The sequence below is a fragment of the Podarcis melisellensis genome (genome assembly GCF_964234715.1).
Source record: "Podarcis melisellensis genome assembly, chromosome: 3".
Classification (NCBI taxonomy): Eukaryota; Metazoa; Chordata; class Lepidosauria; order Squamata; family Lacertidae; genus Podarcis; species Podarcis melisellensis.
The window spans coordinates 117257900-117278785 of NC_138530.1; the positions used below are offsets into that span (position 1 = coordinate 117257900).

At 43.6% G+C, this 20886-nt stretch overlaps 1 protein-coding gene and 1 long non-coding RNA gene across 7 annotated transcripts in view; one reads left to right on the top strand and one right to left on the bottom strand.

Moving 5' to 3' along the window:
• LOC309367322 overlaps window positions 1–19942 on the bottom strand; it is a 29998-nt gene extending 10056 nt beyond the window's left edge. Inside the window, exons 1-4 of the long non-coding RNA XR_014167038.1 lie at window positions 19789–19942; window positions 16126–16205; window positions 7615–7736; window positions 1059–1216 (exon numbers count right to left, since the gene is read on the bottom strand). This is a non-coding gene — a long non-coding RNA (uncharacterized lncRNA). The remainder of the gene's footprint in view (window positions 1–1058; window positions 1217–7614; window positions 7737–16125; window positions 16206–19788) is intronic.
• Window positions 1–20886, top strand: part of B3GNT2 (UDP-GlcNAc:betaGal beta-1,3-N-acetylglucosaminyltransferase 2) — a 49338-nt gene that overhangs the window by 19338 nt on the left and 9114 nt on the right. The window contains exon 1 of one of the 6 annotated variants that reach the window (XM_081906451.1): window positions 6335–6705. The exons of 2 other annotated variants lie outside the window; for them this stretch is intronic. The gene's annotated coding sequence lies outside the window, so the exon portion shown is untranslated. Of the gene's footprint in view, window positions 1–6334; window positions 6706–20114; window positions 20269–20886 lie in introns of those variants that run through there. 3 more of the 6 variants (XM_081906447.1, XM_081906452.1, XM_081906448.1) reach the window with 3 other exon arrangements.

Genomic DNA, 20886 nt, shown 5'->3' on the forward strand with positions numbered 1-20886 from the left:
CTCAACTTTTATCTTTTCGTACATAATCAGTCTTATCTTTCAAGTCTACTTCTCATGTTACTTTTTCCGGTGCAGAGACAATCAGATGTTGCAAAAAGTCTGTATCTTGTACTGTCTGGTTTAATTTCACCACGATTCTGCAGAATTCAGCTTCCTGAGAATCTCAGCTTTCATTTGAAATAAAGCATGTTTCCTGCCCTTACCTTGATGATGATATGCTTGAAAGTGCATCTGCTTGGTCAGATGTCAGAAGTCCATTGAAATGCTAAATAACATCTCCAGTGATTGGGGGAGTGGGGAAAGTGTGCAGGGCTTTTGTGCCCTGCGTATGTCCTTGCCCTTGATGCTTAAAAAGACACATACTGAATTTACATTAATATACAAATTGATTTACAGTTCATCCATTGATTGCTTAATCAGTTAAAATATAAATGACTAATCAACTAAACATTCATCCCCAGGCGACACCATACCTAGACTATACTGCCTTGTAACCACTCTATTTGACACACAGGAAGTCAAAGAATAGATTTAAAACATTCTAGGAGAAACAGTTAGCAGCATACATGAACTAAAGAGCTGAAATTGGAGTGCAGCATTATCCTTTTAGATACTAATACCACTGTTTCACAGGAACTATTTTTAAAAAGTACCAGTTCTACACAAGGACCACTCAGGTGTAGTAGACTGTACTCTTGCATACTTGTCAAAAGTAATGATCTTTGCTCTAATGAAGGTTGACATTGGGGAAAGTGCTATATAAATATTAAATAGGGATCACATTTAGAGACAGAAGGGATTAGTATAATTGCTGTGCAATTTTTGAGTTCCTCTTCCCTGGACTGGCCCCACCATTAGGCAGAGTGAGGCAGATGCTTGGATGGGGAGTTGGACGGGGTGAGATATGGAGGGGCAGCAAAGTGGAGGAAAATAAAACTGCATGTGCCACATTGCCTGCCCTGACCTCCCAAGCTAACATGCAAAATTTCATAATTTAGCTACCAGTCCAATTGGCTTCTTTATGTAGAATGGGAGAGGAGTAGCATCTTATCCTTTACCTCAGGCATCAAAGTGTCCTGGGCTGATTCCAGCTCTTCTCCAACCACTGTTGTCCCTGCATCTTGAAAGATGGGTCAGAGAGAATGTTATTTTGATCACTCCCAAATAATCTCAGTCTAGTCATTGAGCCAGTATTAGCTCCTTGAAACCATAGGGTCTATAACATAAATGGAAGAAGACTCATTATGATTACATCAGAACAGAGATGAAAACCCACTTGCAGTCTTAATTAACAAACAAATCATACTTTGCCACCACTGTCTGTTCAACATAGTCCTGCAGAGATCTTTCATGTAGTGAAGGGCCTGCTGGGTGCAGACCTGGCAAGAGATTTATTACTAAATTTCTATACCGTCCTTCATCCGAGGATCACAGGGAGGTTTACAGTATAAACACAAAAATACATATTAAAAAACAAAACAATAATCCTCAAAGAATTAGTTAAGTAATTAGCAGATAAAGTCATTGCATCCATGCTTACTTTGATGCCATAGTTGTGACAGTGTGTGCCATATGGTCGTGTCACAGCTTGTGAAACATGTAGATGTGTACCACTTACTTGGAGGGATAAGGTCTACTATTTGTTTTCCGGAGTCATGCCTATCTTAGCTGATGAAACTGCCAGGGCAGGGCTGGGTGTGTGAATCTTTGATGTCGTGAAAACCTTTTTTGAGGGGAGAATGATCCCTGCAATTTTTAAAGAGGCAGAAGTGAGACCCATGGTAAGAAAGCTTAATTTAGACGTTTGGTTTGAGAGATCTACCTCCCAGTTTTTAATGTTCCATTTTCGGTAAGCTGATGTGAGCGGGCAGTGTCAGGTGATACCAGTCTGGTTTCAGGCCTAGTTTTGGAGCAGAAGCAGCCATAATTGCCCAAGTGGATGACTTATGCTGGAAATGGATGGACCAGTTGCCTGCGCTGGGATGTAGTGTTGTGGTAGCTCTGGTTCTTCTTGGAGAATCAGTTACAGAAGGTGCTGCTGAGGAATTTGTTTCATAGGCCTTTGATTATGGGGTGCCTCGGTTTTATTCTGTCCCCCATATGTTTTAACCTCTACATGAACCACAGAAAGATATCTGCATGCATAAGTGAATTGTGTGTAAGTGAGGAGCACCCCACTGCATCTCCAGCTCATGAAGAGACCTTTGCCAGAGCCCAAAGGGGACATCCCCTTCAGGCAGGCTCCAGGGAGGGTCTGGAGGCACAGCAGGGCTTTGATAAGGCTCTTCAGGTCTCTCCCCCTACTTCAAGGTTCCTGGTACCATGCATATGCGTGGTCGCACATGACTTGAGCACACGTGAGATGCCTGTACACCAATATTGATCCAGTGTCGTAGGCTGCCAGTGCCCAGTTACCACACCCAATTCAAAGTGGTCATGAATTTTAAAGCCCCAAATAGTTTGGGGCGGGTTACTTACACATGTATCAACCTGCCTGTACCTTAAGTTCTACTCTAGAGGACCTGTTGAGATACCCACTTGCAGAAATCACTAGGAATGTTGAACAGAGCCTTCTCTGCAGTGATTCCCCCCAATTATGGAACTTGATTCAGCATGAGATCAATTGCTCACAAAGAGGACAGATGAACCAGCAGAGACAGCAAGGAGGAATGTAGTGCTACTTGTAACATGGAATGGTACCTTCAATTGCATGACAGCTTCAGTTACAGAAACTCCATGTCTATTCCAGTTTTCTGGCATTTAAAGGTAAAGGGACGCCTGACCATTAGGTCCAGTCTAAAGTATCTTTGGATCCTAGCCTTTAGAAGCTTGTGAATGTCCCTAGGAAGAGGGAGACCAAAGCTTTTATTAACTACACATGGCTTCTACTTATCTGAGGGGAGGAAATGCATTAAATTGATCTACATATACATTTCCCAACATGGTGCCCATGGGCACCACAGCATCCTCAGGTACATCCCTTGGCACCTGCCAGGACCCCTGCCTGGAGTTTGGCTTTGTTGTTGTTTTGTGGGGTGACATTGCCTGTAGTTTGGGGTGAACTATTGCCTCCTTTTTCTATTTTATTTATTTTTGGAGTGTAAATAGCTGTTATGCTCGAGGGGCTGTTGCATGCAGGAGTGGTCTGAGTATCACTAATTTATCTTGTGTGGTTACAGATAGGTAGCCGTGTTGGTCTGCCATAGTCAAAAAAAAATAATCCTTCCAGTAGCACCTTAAAGACCAACTAAGTTAGTTCTTGGTATGAGCTTTCGTGTGCATGCACACTTCTTCAGATACGAAGAAGAAGTGTGCATGCACACGAAAGTTCATACCAAGAACTAACTTAGTTGGTCTTTAAGGTGCTACTGGAAGGATTTTTTTTTTTTTTTTTATCTGGTGTGAATTGAGCACTTTGTGGTGCACACAGCAATTTCTTAGATTTCCAAATCTGCTCCCAGGCCCAAAAACGTTGGGGACCCCGATTTACATTAAAGCAGAGCTTTCCAAACTGTGTGTCGTGACACAGTGTGTCGGCTGCAGTGTGTCACACGAACGCTCCCCACACTCCTCCTGGGGCTGGAAAGGGATTAGTTTAACCTCTGGTTTGCTAGTAAAACTCAATTACTGTGTCACGAAACACAGTCTAAAAAGTGTGTCACCAACGTTTGGAAAGCTCTGCATTAAATCTAGATTTTTTTCTAAGCTTAAAATACACACTTTTTACTATACTCTTGAGAACTTCTACAAGTTTTAGAAGGATGATTAATATATACTGACATTAAACTGCATGGCATTAATTTAGAAATTTGATGACACATAAACTCTCTTACACACAAAAATATAGTCTATAAGACATAGTGCTACAGTGTGAACTAAGAACTTGTTTACATTTTCCTGTATGACTTGTGTTGGGAAGAATGTTGTCACTGCAGTTGTAAGTGGGGTTACTTTAAAGTTGGAGCGCACAGAACTGAACCCTTAATTTTGTTGCACTTGGCTGAGAGAGGAGTAGATGAGTTGAAAGTGCTGGAGGGGGCAAGGGGCTCCATACTTTTTAGATGAAAAATGGACTGGCAATAGAATCCTAGCTCTCCCATACACTTTGCTATTATATGGCTCACTGCTGCTTATAAAAGCAAAATGAGTCGACTGCTATAGACATACAACCAACTCAAGCGAGTCTATTTTAAGTTTATACATAAATTGTTTGAATGTACAAACATACCACAACAATGCTCTCAAACCACACTGCTTTGTAACAGTTTAGTCTCAAATTTACATGAGAGTTGGATTGACCTTTGGAACCTGATGACTCTTACTCCTTTCCCCCAAAATAGCTTTCCCCTTCCATACCAAGGTCTGAATTCTTGTCCTGTTAATAGCAATTATTACATTGACTTTGGTAATGAAGTGACTATCAGAACTAGCAGATGTCTTGTAGAATTTAGACTGGCTAACAGCTGGAGACGACATGCAAGGATCCGTTTCCTTGTATTTGTGCTGAATTCTAATGAGAATTTACTCCAGCAAACCCCTAGAGGAGATTCTGTTTTGGTGCACTAATTGCTTGTGTGTGTAATTATACCAAATGTAGATGGAAAACTGAAGCCCTAATTTGTCCTGATGATAGTGAAGGAAGAACAGGAAAGCAACAAAGCAATTGGGGGGCTTCCAGACAAAAGAGCTACCGGAATTTTGGAATGAGTTCGTGAACATATGCTTTTCACAGACTCCACACAACATTGTGGGCATCAATACGTTGGCCTGTATTTATTGATTTACACACACTTAATGCAGATTTCCCCTTACTGTAAAAAATCTGATAAGTGAAAATAACCCAGCCACCCATCCAATCACCCCTGGTAGAAGATTGTTAGTGTATTTTTTTGAGTTGGCCTTTTGTCACGCATGATGTTTCAATAAGCAGCCTCATAGCACCACACCCCTAATGTCTATTTGCCCCTCACCTGAGCACAGTAGATGGTCACTCATCACACCAATTTCCTCCAACTGCTGTACACTGAAAGTATAATCTATAATTCTGCCACCTCAGTACAACTCTTAAACAAACCTTATGCAAGTCAGGTAACTACCACTCTTTCACAAGATCTCAGTATTTAAATAGCAACAACAAACAGGAATGGATATTGCCTCATGCAAAAAAACCACAAGCTTCCATTTTTCCCTATTGTGCAGCAGAATAACTAAGGCTATTGTTGTTATTATTTATTAAATTTGTATACCACCCTCATCTAAAGATCTCAGGGCTGTTTACAACAGAAAAATACAAAACAGCTAGTAACATTTATTCTTCTGTGCTTCCTGGGATTATTTTTAAAGGTGCACCCAGGTGCAAAAATGCCTCTATACATGCCCAGAATGGATAGAGGGTTGGCAGACCTGCGATTGAGGAGCTGGCAGAAATATACAACCCAAACAGCCAAAACCCACCAGCCGGTGAAGAGGGCTGAAGAAGCAGGAATGTGGTGGGGGCAAAGATGCCAAACCCGGGGGGGGGGGAAGGATCTTTACGACCCGTTTACCCGGAAGACCCTTGTCTGCAACTGCAAACGCCCTCGTTGGCATCTCACCCGCGGGGTTTACAGCAGAAACCCTGCCAGGCGCTCCGGCGGCATCGCGCACCTGCCAAGGTGCCTTCAACCCGCCATCCCGGCCCCTCCGCTACGTCGAGCCCTTTTAGGGCCGTGCTTAGCCCAGCGGCCAAGGGAAGTTTGAGCAAGTTTGTTCGTTCAGACGTGGCCGCAACGGGCTCGTTTCCTCGTTAGATCCGCCGCTGCTGTTTCGCGGGAACTGCCAGCCTTGCGTTTTCCTCCCTCGCCTTCGCTCTTCTTCCCCTTCGGCCCCGCTCGCTCCTTTTCTGAACTTCCAGCAGGCGCGGGGAAGGAAGGAGCGGGACTCTTTCGGGCTCCCTCTCCGCCTCCCCCCGCGAGGCCTGTCTCCGAAGCGGCCGCCCAGGAGGTGGAGCTTGGCTCCTCTCGCTCGCTGGCTCGCTCCTCTCCCCGTTCCCCGTCTGTTCCTCCGGTGGCGGCGGCAGCGTGGCCGGTGAGGGGCTGCCTTGGCGAGCGGGGCGAGAGGCTGGCGGGAAGCGGAGCAGCCTCGGAGGGCAGCCGAGCAACAAGTGGCGCCCTGCCCTCCCCTCGGAGCAGCTAGCCTCCTGGCCAGCATGTCCCCCGGCACCCGGCGAGCTGGCGGGCCCGCGGCGCCGTCGCCGAAGCTGCTGCTGCTGGGTTAGGCATCGTCGGCGCTGTGCCCTCGAGAGCCTCGCGCTCTCTGCCGGAGTCTCCCCGCGAGGGAGTGAGTCACTCGCGCGCAAAGAGGGAGGAGGAAGCCGGCGGAAGCGGCGTTGGCGGCGTCGCCCCCCGCCCTTTCCCGGACTCCAACTCTCCCTTCCCTGCTGCCGTCGGGGAGAGCCGAGGGAAGCCGCGCGCCCCGCCGACAGGCCTCCAGCCCCGGCCTCCTTCCCGGCGAGAAGAGCGGAGGAGCCGCACCTGGGGGCGGGGGGGGAGGCGCGGCGGAAGCGGCGCGCAATGGGAGCAGCCGCGGCGGGTTCTGGCGCCGCCGACGAGGCCATCGCCACCTGAAAAGCGATGGTGGCGGATCCACCGACGGCGGCACGAGTAGGAGCAGCAGCGGCGGCCCGGGCCATTGTCTGCCAAGGTAAGGCGAGCCTCCGTCGCCGAGGTGTGTGTGTGTGCGGGAAAGGCAGGGCTGGACCCGCGGCCGCAGCCCTCCTGGCCGGGAAACCTGCGGGCTGCTCCGGCGTGGGGGGGAGAAGGAGAGGCTGCGCTTTCGGCCGGGCGTCGGAAGTTGGCGGACTTGGCGCCCTCTCCTCCCTCCCTCGCTCCCCTTCCCCGCCCGCCCCAGGCTCCGCCGGGCGCCCTCAGCCGCCCGCCGGCTTCGGGCGTTTGGCTCGCTTTCCGCCCCGCTCCCCCGGCTTGGACGTGGAAAATTCTAGCTCAGCCTGTGGCTTCAAGAATGGGCGTTGAGGTCTACGAGACAAGCTGGGGAATTTCCTCTTCGGGCGTCCTCGGTGGCCGCGTGCGAGAGAGACTCAGATTTGTGGCGTTGAGATTGGAGCCTGTCTCCTTCTGGCGCGGCTCTTCTCTTTCTCTTCTCTTTCTCTTCTCTTTCTCTCCCCCCCCCCCCAGCAGTCCCTGCCTGTCCGACCTGCACAGGCCATTCACCAGCCTTGTCTATAGGGAATGGTAGAGTTCATGTGGGCGCAAGTGAAAATGTAGAGGGGTTTTGTCTCCAAAGACATTTAGGTTGCAATCCCAGACACATTGACTTTTACATTTGACTGGGGGCGGGCGCGACGACTTCTAAGTGCCTATGTATATGGTTGCCCCGTTGGGAGGGGGCGGGTGGTTGACTCAGGGTGATGGTGAAATCTGGATAATAAAAAGAAGTTGGGCCAGATTTCTGTTGCTGTTATTCAGGTATCAACATGACACAGAGCAGTTTCTGTTTCTGCTTGAGTGAAAAAGTAAGTTGGCCTTGAGATTTGTTTAGTGTTAACTAAACAGGGCTCCCCCTAGTTACAAATTAGAAAGGAGGAATATAGCAGGCGCTTGCCCTGGCTGCTCTTACCTTGTGATCTTCTGGCATTGGTCATGAATTACAGTATATTGAAGAAAATTGCAACACAGAGCCCTTGTTGTGAAGTGGGGCAGTTCTACTGACAGTTGCCCCTTAGAAGCTGCAGCCCTCTGCTGTAAAGTGGAAAAATAATTCATTCTAAATTGGAAGTGGCGAGCATAATCCATGCCAATTTGCTCCAAACATTGGAAGCATCCTCTGGAATTCAATAGGAGTTCTTTTTTTAGCATCTGGGCGGGTTTTCTTCTTTCACATTTAGTGGAGTTAATCTTATTGTAGGGTTTGACACAATGATCTCACTCCATGAGGGTGATTTCACGCATAAAGAATTTACCACACTGATACAGGTGCAGACATCAAACATGAATAAGCCTTAAAATAAGCTACTTTAAATTTAGTTGGTCTTTAACACAAGAATGTATAGCAGAAATTGTTTTAAAAGCCTTTAGCATGACCTTCAGATACCAGCCCACCATGGTGTAGTTTAATGATTAACTTTAGGCTTCAGCTAGGTAATATGGAATCTGTTTTGACAAGAATTGGTTACCTTTCATCAGATAAGGGAAGAGGAATCCTTGATTCTTTTGTGCTCTTGAATTTTTCCATTCTTGCCAAAGATCACAAAAATTACATGTTGCAATGAGTTTTTGTTATGGTACGAAGCACTTTATTAAAAGTGGTAAATACCACTGTTTCATAGATAGGGATATAGTCATGGATATTTATGTTTCCTTACCTCTACCTCTAACTAGTCACCTGCATGACAACAGTAATGTTAGCTTTCATAAAATGCCCCATGCTGTAGGTTTTTCCCATTAAGTGTCATTTAATTTTCATAGAGTAGAATATATATGAAACTTCTCATAATCCAAGGAAGTGAATGGACTATTTCCATAATTCCCTGGTGTGTCACCATGTTATCAGGGTGTTAATAGGCCTTCCCCTTTATGTCACATGCTGGGTCAGTTGTACAACAACTTGGAGAATAGTTGCCATGCTACAGGTAGGGAGGGATCGACTGGCTGCTTAAGAGTCTGGTTGCAAAGAGTAGCATGTAGCCATGGTAGAGAAATAAACTTTTAACATAAGCAAAGGGCACTGGAATTTTGTGGCAACTTGGGAGACGTTTGTGATATACATGAAAGAACTTCAGCCTGCTATAAACTGCATTCCTCATCTGCATTCCTCAGGTTCTGGGACAGAACTTAATACACTTACTTATGAGAGACAAACACACATCCTCACCTGTTTTGTTTTGTACATTATAATCAAATATATATATATTTTTAAAGATTGGGGGAAAGCTGACTGCTTAAGAGTCTGACGTAACCTCCCTCAACCTGATACCAGCCAGATGTTTTGTGTACTTTAAACACCCATCACCCCCCCCCCAACCAGGATGCTTAATTCTTAGGATTGATGGAAGTTGTAATCTAAAACCAATGTTGGGCACCAGATTGGGGGAACCTGGAATGGTGGAGGAGAAGGGACTGTTGGCAAGGGAGTGGCACTGGAGAGTATGGAAGGCAGTAGCAGAACACCAGCACGCTGATTGGAGCTGAGGCAGACTGAAGAGAATTATGGTGAATCTGATTGCTGGCTATAGGAAGTACTGAAGCTCGATAATTGCCACCATTCTGTTTACAGACACTGGTAAATCAAGGCAACTGCTCAGTTTCAAGTGTCTTCCAAATACTGTATGCTGCTTGGTAGTGTTTGCATATGTGTATTCATGAAAGAAGCCTTAGGGCTCTTTGTGCATGATGCAGATTAAAGGTAGATTACAGAAACTGAAAAAAGAGTTTATGCTTGGAAGTAAATCCTGTTTAGTAAATCCTTTGTAATAACTCAGTGAAAGTTATTACTGAATAAACGTTTAAGTGTACGTCAAATGTTATGGACAAAGGACAAAACAAACATAGAGAAGTGCGTTTCTCAATGCATAGCTCTTAGATGCTACTCCACTTTTCAAACTTTGAAATCTATATGCTATTTTGTAGTTAATCAGGATTGTAAAAATCATGAGTCTGCTAGTCTGACACACACACTTTAAGGAACAAGTTATAATAAAAGGTGAGAATCTCTTAGAAGACCATGTTCTTAAAAAGTCAGGATGTTCTGTGTGGGTGGATCAAGGGGATTTTAAATCATGCTTTGAATTGCCAGGGGAAAGGGCTGATTATAAAATGTCCTGAATGTTTAACCCTGTCTTGGTTGCCGTAGCAATTAAAACTTACAGAATCATCAAACTGGAAGGGACCATGAGGGTAATGCAATGCAGGAATCTTTTTGCCTAATGTGGGGCTCAAACCCATAACTTTGCGATTAAAAATCTCATTCTCTGCTAACATTATCAAAGAACCTCTGGTCATACTTCCGGGAGTGTAGCCCACACAGGTGAGCTGCAATGATTTGTAATTGCTTGGGGCAGCAATTGTGAATTTGAGGATTTCTGCAAGTATACCAAGCAGCATAACACATGAAGACTTAAGTTTGGGCACTGCCCAGAAGCAAGGACAGCTAGATAGTTGACAGAAATGTTTCTCCTTGTTACAAAAGTAAAACGTTCTTGCCACCTGATTGACAGTAAAGATAGTCCTAGCTTGCCGTGCACAATAATAAATACCTAACAATACACCACACATTATTTTAGGCTGATGGGGGTCTATTTTGTTTTTTCATTCCAGAGCCCCAGATCCACTAGCTGGAGTTGCTCAAAAACAGCAACATAAACATAAGGGTTAGCTGTGGCAATTCATAAAATAGCAGGTCGGATTAGCTGAATGCAGTAGGCTTTATAGTCCTTGGTGGGCCAAAGATTGTACCTGGAATATTCAACAGCGTAGGCTGCATGTTTACCCAGAAGTAGCCCTGTCAAGTTGCTAGACTTGATTCATTGTGTAAGTGCTTACCTTTTTAAAGCCCTATATAAATTGGGACCCAGGTACTAAAGTACTTCCTTCAGCGAATGACCTGGCTCATATGCTAAGTAGACCTTTGGAGAACCTTTTCTCTGTATCTCTGCTTTTTTTGGTGTTGGCTTCCTGCCTCTGGAATGTCTTCCTTAGGGAAGCTTCTGGCAAAGGCTCTCACACATTAGTGTTGTTATGCAAATGCCTGCTTATTTCCCAAAACCATCTTGGCTGAATTTTGTTTTATTATGCTGTTGCAACTTTATGCTTTTGCTATTTTATTGCCCTTTGATTTTATTGTTTCTAATGGTTTTATTTATTTAATTAATTTTTATGCTGCCCTATACCTGAAGGTCTCAGGGCAGTTCACATAAAACATCAAATACATAAAATCAAAACAAAAATAATAACCCAATAACTCCCCCTCCAAAAAAAGAGCCAGCATTTTAAAAGGGGTATAGGATGTTAAATCAAGTCCGGCAAAAGCCTGGTTAAATCAAGTCCGGTAAAAGCCAGGGAGCCACTGCAGAGAAGCCCATTCTCGTGTTGCCAACCTCCTGACCTCTCAAGGAGGAGGCACATGAAGAAGGGAACAATGTCACTTCAGCAATACTGAGGGAGGAGGTAAAAATATTCCTAAATAAATAAGCACCACTTATTCTGCTGGGCACCAACACAATGTAAACTCTGGATCAGAGAGAGGGGGAAAGTACCAGTGCATGCTACTAATTCAACTACTGTGAGAGAGAGCATACTTTCAATGAGTACTTACATAATAATATGAGATCACTGAGCAGAGAAAACGGAGTCGAGAATAGGGCTGTGTAATTCTAACCTTGCTGGCTTAGCCAAACATTGCAGTTGCTAGCCCTCCCCCCACCAGTTATAACCCCTTCTCTGATCCAGAAAGAAGTAGAGAGGATCATGCACTGTTGGGCAGTATTTCCTGAAGCCACACAGTGGGCTTTAGGCCCTGGTATCAAACATTTTGCCTGCATGCCTCTTTTCGCCTGAGGACCACATTGTCTTCTGGGCAACATTCCAGGGACCTCATGTAAATTGTGGGCAGGGCTAGAGGCCAGGGTGGGAAATGTAATAAATGTAATCTTGTGAGTTTATACAGTAGGCTACCTTTTACCCACCCATCCACACCATTCCCTCTTCCATCCAGGCAGGCTAGGGCTGCCATATTTCAAAAGGTGAAAATCCGGACAAAATTCCCCCCCCCCCCGAAGTTGTTGAGCTATTTTTAAGGGAAATCGGCAAAAAAAACACTGCTGACATGGATTGCCATACGTCCAGATTTTCCCGGACATTTCAGCGATTTCTGCCCAGACTGCTGAATCCTGGCTATGTCTAGGAAATTCTGGGTGTATGGCAACCCTAAGGTAAGCAAGAATCATAGAGTTGGAAGAGACCACAAGGGCCATCGAGTCCAACCCCCTGCCAAGCAGGAAACACCACCAGAGCACTCCTGACATATGGTTGTCAAGCCTCTGCCTAAAGACCTCCAAGTCATTGTTAGAGTTGAAGGACACAAGGTCATTGAGGGATGTGGCCTGGGGAGCGTTCCAAGAGCTAGTCAGAGATCTTGAGGGTCACATATGACCCTCAGGCCTTTGGTTCTCCCATCTACAATATGTAGCCTTTCTCCAAACCTTGGAACTGGAGAGGGAGTGGGGGCGGGGTCACCACACAGTTGCTTGGAGATTTCCCATGTACCTCAGCACTTTCAGAGCTTGGAGGATAGCTGGCAATTTGTCATACTAGAGAGTAGCAGCATGCCTGCCTTGATGAATGTGCCCTGAGCAAAAACTTGAAGGCACTTCAGCTGGTGACTGAGACTGATACATGCTACTTGTTCTTAGCCTTTGCTCAACCAGCCATTATCACATTTATGACACTATAGCTGCTGGTCCAAGGCTGCTGGCAAAGCAACCCTTCGTTCCAAGCACTACTACTGGAGTGTCTTTCAGGAATGCAGACTACTCTGCATTCTTCTACCACTTGGCCAGAAAAGGAGTGAAGCAGCTGACTGAATTACCCTCCAGACACTGGCTCCCTTGGCCAGTAAAGCGAGATGAGCGCCCCAACCCCAGAGTCGTCCGCGACTGGACTTAATGGTCAGGGGTCCCTTTACCATTTCAAATTATACATGTACCCCCAAGCAATTTTCCATGCTTTCTCCCCACCATGATGTCTCCTGTTATAGAAGAAGGGCTAGCACAATCTGAGCAGCACATTTAAAAAGGGAACACAAGTGACAGTTTCTACCATGACCAGGAGCAGTAGTCATCATGTCCCCACCTCAGAGCTCTTGGACCTATTTACAATGGCTTCACCTCCAGAAGTCAAATACAGTGGTACCTCGGGTTAAGAATTTAATTCGTTCCGGAGGTCCGTTCTTAACCTGAAACTGTTCTTAACCTGAAGCACTGCTTTAGCTAATGGGGCGTCCCGCTGCTGCCGCGCTGCCAGAGCACGATTTCTGTTCTCATCCTGAAGCAACGTTCTTAACCTGAAGCACTATTTCTGGGTTAGCGGAGTCTGTAACCTGAAGTGTCTGTAACCCGAGGTACCACTGTATTTTTTGTCCCTGGGTTTGTTCTTAAATAGAAAGAGTTTGGGTAGTATTCAGCTAAATTTTACTTTGAGTAGAGCCATTGAAATGAATGAACATGACTGTCAGATACATTGATTTCACTGGGTCTACTCTGAGTAAAACCTAGTTGAAAGAACTCTTAAACTCTAGTAAAAAGTGTTGGATGAAATTTCAGTTCAAATAGATTTTGTGTTTAGAGCTTTAATAACGCAGTCACATAATTTCAAACTATGATACTTTAAAATGAAATGTGTTGTTTTATGTTTATATTCTTCAAAGAATCTGATTTAAATAAAAGCTTTTGCTCCCATGTAGCAAGTGTGTAATGATTGCAGTCCTAATAGTTTCATCTTAGCTCTGAAATGTGGTTACTTGGTTTCCCTTTCAGATAAGAAAAACTTAACATACTGGCTCTTTACACATTTGTAGAATCATAGCTACTAAATTATCCTCAAGAGTTTTTTCATGTGCATCTTTAACCAGTGACTCATCTGACACCTCACAGTAAGCCAAGGGTTGCTAGTGTGGCAAGCATGTGCTAACAGAGGCTTTCCCCACTTTCCCTGGTGTTTCCTTTTTGGATGTCAAGTGGAGAGACAGCTGAGAGTGGGAATAAGAGGACAGAAGGAGGACAAAGTGTGTTAAAACAAGCCGTAGTTCCTTTGGTCACCTGAAGGCCATTGAATCTGGCCATTGTGCACAGTGGACAGAACAACATGGATAGTAAACAAATGCTAACCTTGTAGAGCAGGGGTAGGCAACCTAAGGCCCCGGGGGGCAGATGCGCCCAATCGCCTTCTCAATCTGGCCCATGGATGGTCTGGGAATCAGCATGTTTTTACATGAGTAGAATGTGTCCTTTTATTTAAAATACATCTCTGTGGTATTTGTGGGGCATAGGCATTTGTTCACACCCCCCCCCCCGAAAATATAGTCTGGCCCCGAACATGGTCTGAGGGATGGTGGACCGGCCCACGGCTGAAAAAGGTTGCTGATCCCTGTTGTAGAGTAACAACTTTCACTCTGGAAATTAGCACTAGCATTGGTGGCAACAGCTAGATAAGTCACACATCTTTAGAACATTTAGATGCAGCACAGAAGATGAATAATGAAATGTTGCATTACTGTATATTCAGCTAAGAAAAAATAGAGCAGAAACCCCTTGAGAGGCAATTGGTATTTAATCAAATAGAAGTCCTAACCAGTGTTTTAATGCTGGTTGGATTTTTTATTTTTCTTTAAGCAGAGGGAAACTTGATGAAATAATTTCATCATCAGTAGCTTAGTATAGAGCCTAATTAGACATGAGTAGAATGAATAGAATGTTATGGGATGCAGGTGGCCCTGTGGGTTAAACCACAGAGCCTAGGGCTTGCCAATCAGAAGGTCGGCGGTTCAAATTCCCGTGATGGGGTGAGCTCCCGTTGCTCCGTCCCTGCTCCTGCCAACCTAGCAGTTCGAAAGCACATCACAGTGCAAGTAGATAAATAGGTACCGCTCCTGCGGGAAGGTAAATGGCGTTTCCGTGCAGCCTAGTCATGCTGGCCACATGACCTGGAAGCTGTACGCTGGCTCCCTCGACCAATAAAGCGAGATGAGCGCCGCAGCCCCAGAGTCGTCCCCGACTGGACCTAATGGTCAGGGGTCCCTTTACCTTTACCTTTAGAATGTTACTTGGCATGGTTAAATATTTCTGAGGTCTAAACTTACTCATGGAAAACATCAAGGCTTCGTTTCAGGCCCCTGCATTATAATGTGGGTGATCCACTAGCAGAATGCAGCACCTCTTCAACAGTTGTTGGATAAACTGGGACTAAGCTCACTTGCATTGTCCATGATCCCATTCCAGGAGTGCTGAGCAATAACTGCTCTTTCTTTCCATTTTTTGTTGGCCATCTATGGAAAGGGAGGACGTAAGCCAAGTAGCCCAGTTCAGAAATCATAAGAGTACATGTTATAGAGCAGGGGTGTCTATCAGGTCGATCACGATCTACCTGCCAATCACGGATGTACCTGGTCAATCCTGGTCAATCGAGGGACACTGATGCCCCCCCGACAAACCAATGCAACAACTTTGGCTGATCCTCCCCCCAAAAAGCTCAAAAACTCCAGTCAATCCAATGGGTAGATCACTGCCAGTTTGTTTATAGTGGGAGTAGATCGCAATCTCTTGGAAGTTGGACACCCCCGGTATAGAGATATGAACGGAGGACAAGCATGAGGGCTCCTGGCTAGTCTTTTTCTTTTTCTTTTCCTTTCATAGTTGAAGAGTTTGGGTTCGTCACTGTGGAAAGCTTGTAATCTTAGTCACCATGGCACTTGGAAAGTGTTGCATGATTCATTACTCAATCCTTTCTCTTTGACACATCGTTGACTATTCAGATGTTACTAAGAATCTGAACACATGATGGATGCATAACATAGTGCAACACAGGGTTGGCCCTTCTGAGCTGCCCTCTCATTGAATTGCTGATATTCTTCCACAAACATAGTCAAAGCAATTGTAACTGGCTCATGGTGTTTACCTATTCACAACATCACTGCTTATCTTGTTAGATGGTGATGCATTGCAAACAGTAATATTTGGGTTAAAGGTCTGTTCTTTGCTGGTGGAAAAAAACCCAAAGTTTCAGAAGAGGCAGCCAAGCAACTAGTGATCCATTTAACCCCTCTTGTCTTTTCTTCCAGCTTCTGTTAATTAGTAGCTGAACTCCAGCTTTTTATCATTCTTTTTCATAGTAGTTTAGCTGCTAGGAGCTCTGCAAGCTGTTGAAAAGCAGTCAGAGATTAATTCAAATTCTGCTCTCTTTAATTTTGACTGTTGTTACTGAAATAAAAGTTCTCTTTTTACCATATAATTCATTATCTCAACTATCAAAAGCTAGTTGTAAATTCTGTCATATCCTTGTTATTTCTTTTAAAACAATATTTCTGAGTTCTATTTCAGTCCCTTGATTCCCATTACATGAATTTTGTGGTGCTACTTACAGCATATCAGGAGTTCATAGTTCAAAGTACCGTATATAGAACACATTTCAAGGAACTGTAATGCAGGTTTACCGCAATCCCTGTTGGAAAAGAAATTGACTAAGAACTTGACACAGGCATGGGCTTATGAGAACTAAATTAATCAGAAGCTGAAATGCTTTACCGTTTCTACCTTTACTGACTGCAATATTAAATATTCTTATCAAAAAGTACCTCGTGGGATCCAGATCCCAAGTAAACCTGTTCAAAATCAAGGTGAATGACAGGCAGAGCAATCCTAAGAATTCTTTCTCAGAAATAAGTCTTTTTGAGTAAATAGGACTTACTCCTTAGAAAGTATGCATAGGCTTGTAGAATTGGATACTTGAAAACTAGACATTAACGTACATAAATGCAAACTGAATTTTGTGCCTTGTGAGCAGAACCCGTGTTCCTGGAAGGGAGAAAATGTGATTAAGTAATCAGAGTTTCTACAGTCGTATCACAGGAACAAAATTAACCTACTTGGGCATCTGGAAATTCCCATGCTCTAACCAGTTTGATCTAGCTATTCAAATACCATTGCTTCAACAGCTTTTTTCATCAGCATTACAGAACAAGCTTTTAATATTATCCCTTAGACATTGTGGCTGGGGTGGGAAGGATTCCGGCTGAAAAATTAATACTTGCATGATTGACTTTGTGTAGTTTAACCCTGTTTCTTCTTTTCATGTGGAGGGGCTAAGGCAATGATCTGAGTTTACACAACAAAGAATTAACAAGCCATTTATTGCAGTCTGCACAATGTAACATAGTCGACACTAGAAAGATCTTTTGGTGTGACAGTAGATAACCGATATAAGACAGTCTAGAAAGTAGCGCTTCTTGAGAGACTAACAAATATGCTGTGGTTGACATGTGGACAGATCAAGAAGGGTGGCTTCACCCCAGTGGTTTGATTTTATTACATATGCTATGTTGTAAAGAAAATCTGCCCTTTTCCCCTTATGGGGTATCCAAGAGCCCGTATAGAGTCCTTACGTGGGTTCCCTCTTGGTAGGAGAAAATAACAGAAAATAGACATTTTTAATTCCCTGCCCTGGAGCTCAAGACCACCCCTCCATACATCATACATACATCACAGAAAAGGTGGTCTACAACAGAAATTTGAATGTTGTTGCTTTTCCTGTCAGTCAGGTTATCTGATAATGCCTTATCTGATGGCCTTTCCTGGTAGCCTTCCCATTCCTTTGAAATGGTGATTACCCAATTCCTGTAACAAGGAAGGTTTTTCACTTCCTTCCTCCTTGCAGAGAAACATTTGGTCAGCTTGGGAGTCAAAATGGTTTCAAGTCGGTCTTCCTGTGCTGATCTATGTACGTGCTTGGCTGGTACGTTTATGAACATAGATATAAGACCTGAAATTTTTTTATTACAGCTAGTATGTATGAACAATCCCACCCCCACCCCCCAGCCTTTGGATCAATTTGGTTTATTTAAACAAGATTTTCACTTCCATTCTCACGTTCTATTATATATCAGTACCCAATTTTGCTTTATTTGTAACCTAAAAAGAAAATGATTATTATCCATATTCAGTTTTAACACAACCACAAGGATATTTGATGGGACAGTTGGCTACGTGATATTGAATATTAACTGTTACTTTTATCTTGTTTAAATTAGTTTATAAACCAGGAACCTATATATTGACCACTAACCACAAACCAAATAGCTGAGATATGCTATTTTTGTTATCCATGAATGATGATACAAGATGGCTTTGGTCTATTTATTTGGTTTATTTATTTATAATTGTGGTCCTTCATATAAAACCCAATAAAGAGTTATTTTAAAAAAACAACAACAATCCAGCCAGTGGCCAATGAAAGAAGAAAAGTTAGAAGTACTGTATCTCTTTCTTACACCGTAATCCTTCCCAGGATTAAAACTGCATAAAACAAGTGAAGCAGTTTCAGGATTGAGCTGCTAACTTGAATTTATTGCTGTCTGACACAACAATAATAATACTGAAGCATTAAGTTGGCCTTCCCCAATTTGTGGCCTTTCAAATGAGACACAGCTCTCATCAGCCCCGGTCCTCATTACCAATGGTCAGAGGTTATGGAAGTTGCTGAAGAAGGCTGCCAACCTTTTGACTTTATAAAGTGTACATTAATCTAAAATATGCTATCTGTGATTTGAAGCTAATTGTTTAAAATTCACAAACATCAACCCCAAATCTTTATTTGCTTGTCACCCCCCTCCCCAATCCTTTTACTTATACAGAACTTTACATATAATTAAATTGATGATAACTTTACTGTTCAAGTGCCAGGTTAACAGAGGCTAGCTTTTACACTTTTATAATTACACTTTTATAATAGAAGCGAAACTTTTTTTCAATAATATGAAAGCTGCTGTATTTACTTATTTATTTGTAAGATTCCTTGCCCTTTGCCATAAAGTCCCAGGACAGGTTGCAACAATATACAATTACAAAAACAAGTAAAGCAATTATAATTTTAAAATAAATAAAACACATAATATAGGTAGCAACCATTTTGCACGGGGGTTCCATTCCTGCCCCCCCCCCACATTAGTGGAGCGTGCATAAGCTTCTCTGTTCCATCCCTTGTTCTGCCCTCTTCTGGGTCTAAAAGGACCCAAGTGTTGGTGGTTGTGTGTCAATCAGACGTGCGCAAAATGGGCACTGCCTGTACAGTTGTAATAACCTGAACAGTACATATTCAACAAAAGGCACCCACACATTGAACACCTTTTCTGCGGTGGCTCCCTGCTTGTGGAATGCTCTCCCCAAGCACCTTCATTACATATCTTACATACCTTTAGGTGCCAGGCAAAAACATACTTCTTCTTCTTTCAGGCCTTTGGCTAATTAGCCAATCTATGGTCTTTTAAACTGTTAGAGGGGGTACTGTTTTTGTTTGTTGCTATGTTATGTCTTTTTGCCTTTTTTAGATTGTAAACCTCTCTGTGATCCTTGGATGAAGGGCAGTATAGAAATTTAATAATTCATTATCATCATCATCATCATCATCTTACCTAGTTTCTCCTTCCCACCTAGACTGTCTTAGGAAGTGGAGGCAGCTGAAAGTTAGGTAGAGAAAGCAGATCATGTGTTGAAAGTTGAGGATCTTAGGAATCCCATACATTTTTGTGCTTGAATCCCAGAAACAATGCACTGTGCATTGTAATTTAAAACGATTTCGTAGATTAACTAAGACTGCAACCTCAACCCCATTTACCTGCCCTATCGAGTTCAATACGATGTATTTTTAGTAGTCATGTTTAGGATTGTACTGTTTAGTTTCTAGAGATGGGCAGCCTGATCCTTTGCATGTTTACTCAAGATGTAAACTCCACCAAGTTCAGTATGACTTGCTTCCACATAAGTGCACAGTCTCATATCATTATGCAGAAGTGCCATTTAATGCTGTGGGCTTCATGACACACTTTGTATTTACAAAATTTAGTTCAAAAAACAAAATAAACTACACATATGTAAATTATTGTGTAAAATTGTTTAGAAGATTTGTTCTTTTTCATGGCTGTTTATCAGATGACATTTGCAAAAGCCTCTGAATTACACAATCGCTGTAGCTCCAAATATGGGCAGCAGCTACTAATATTGACCTACCTGAATACATAATATTGGCCTACCTATATAGCTTGCTGTTACTTGAAATCAGTTTTCATGAGTGTGTTGGATATCTAAAATCTTACACTTCCTACCCAATTGTGTTGGTGCTGGTACATGAATCTCATGCTGTGTTGCAGACGGTGTCCCTTCTTCCTGAAGTCTGGAGAGGACTTTTAAATATCACTTCAGTGTATCCAGCTCCTAATATGTGCTAACAATGCACTCTGATGTCATGGCATACAGGAGAAAGTGCCAGTGCAGTTTTATGTAGCAGCTTCTCCCCTGTACAGTTTTTCTGTTAGGAAGAGTCAATACCAAATCCTCTCCTTTCAATCTGAAATTGTAATAAATTCAGGTTGCTAGCCTGATATCATAGCTCATTAATGCCATCCTGTCTGTATTTTATATAGTAGTTTGATAGTCATTGAGCTAGAATGAAGTTTTTTATTTGCTTAATTTGAGTATCTTCCATATTGCCTTCAACCATCTGGAAGTACTTGGTAAGTTTCCTTTTGCTATATACAATATTATGAACTGCTTATCTGATTGGCTGTTGATTCATAGTCAAAAGGCCAACTGTGTGCCATCTGAAGCAGTGAGGTTGTGCTCGCACGTAATACTTAAGCCATGGATTAAAATGCAGCACATAAAAAACCCTAATTCAATCAGTAATAATGCTGTGAGAAAATTTCTTCCAGGCCCACACTGAATGAAGTGGATGGGGAAGACTAACAGATCATATGACCCACCATCTTCTAGCCACAGGGCCAGCCAGCCACCACCATTGCTATTAACAAACCAGCTGGCTGTCCACTAACATAATTACGATATTTTTCGCTCTATGAGATGCACTTTTCCCCTCCTAAAAAGTAAGGGGACATGTGTGTGCATCTTATGGAGCGAATGCAGGCTGCGCAGCTTTTGCTGAAGCCTCCTGAGCGCAGCGGGAGCCTCTCGCTGTGCTCAGGAGGCTTCGCATTGCTTTCACTCCCACTGCGCTCGGCCCCCTTCAGCGAAGCGGGAGGAGAAATGGAGCCCCTTCCTTTTCTCCTCCCACTTTGCTGGAGAGGCGCTAAGCAGAGAGGGAGAGAATTCCCCCCCCCCCCTTGTTCTCCTCC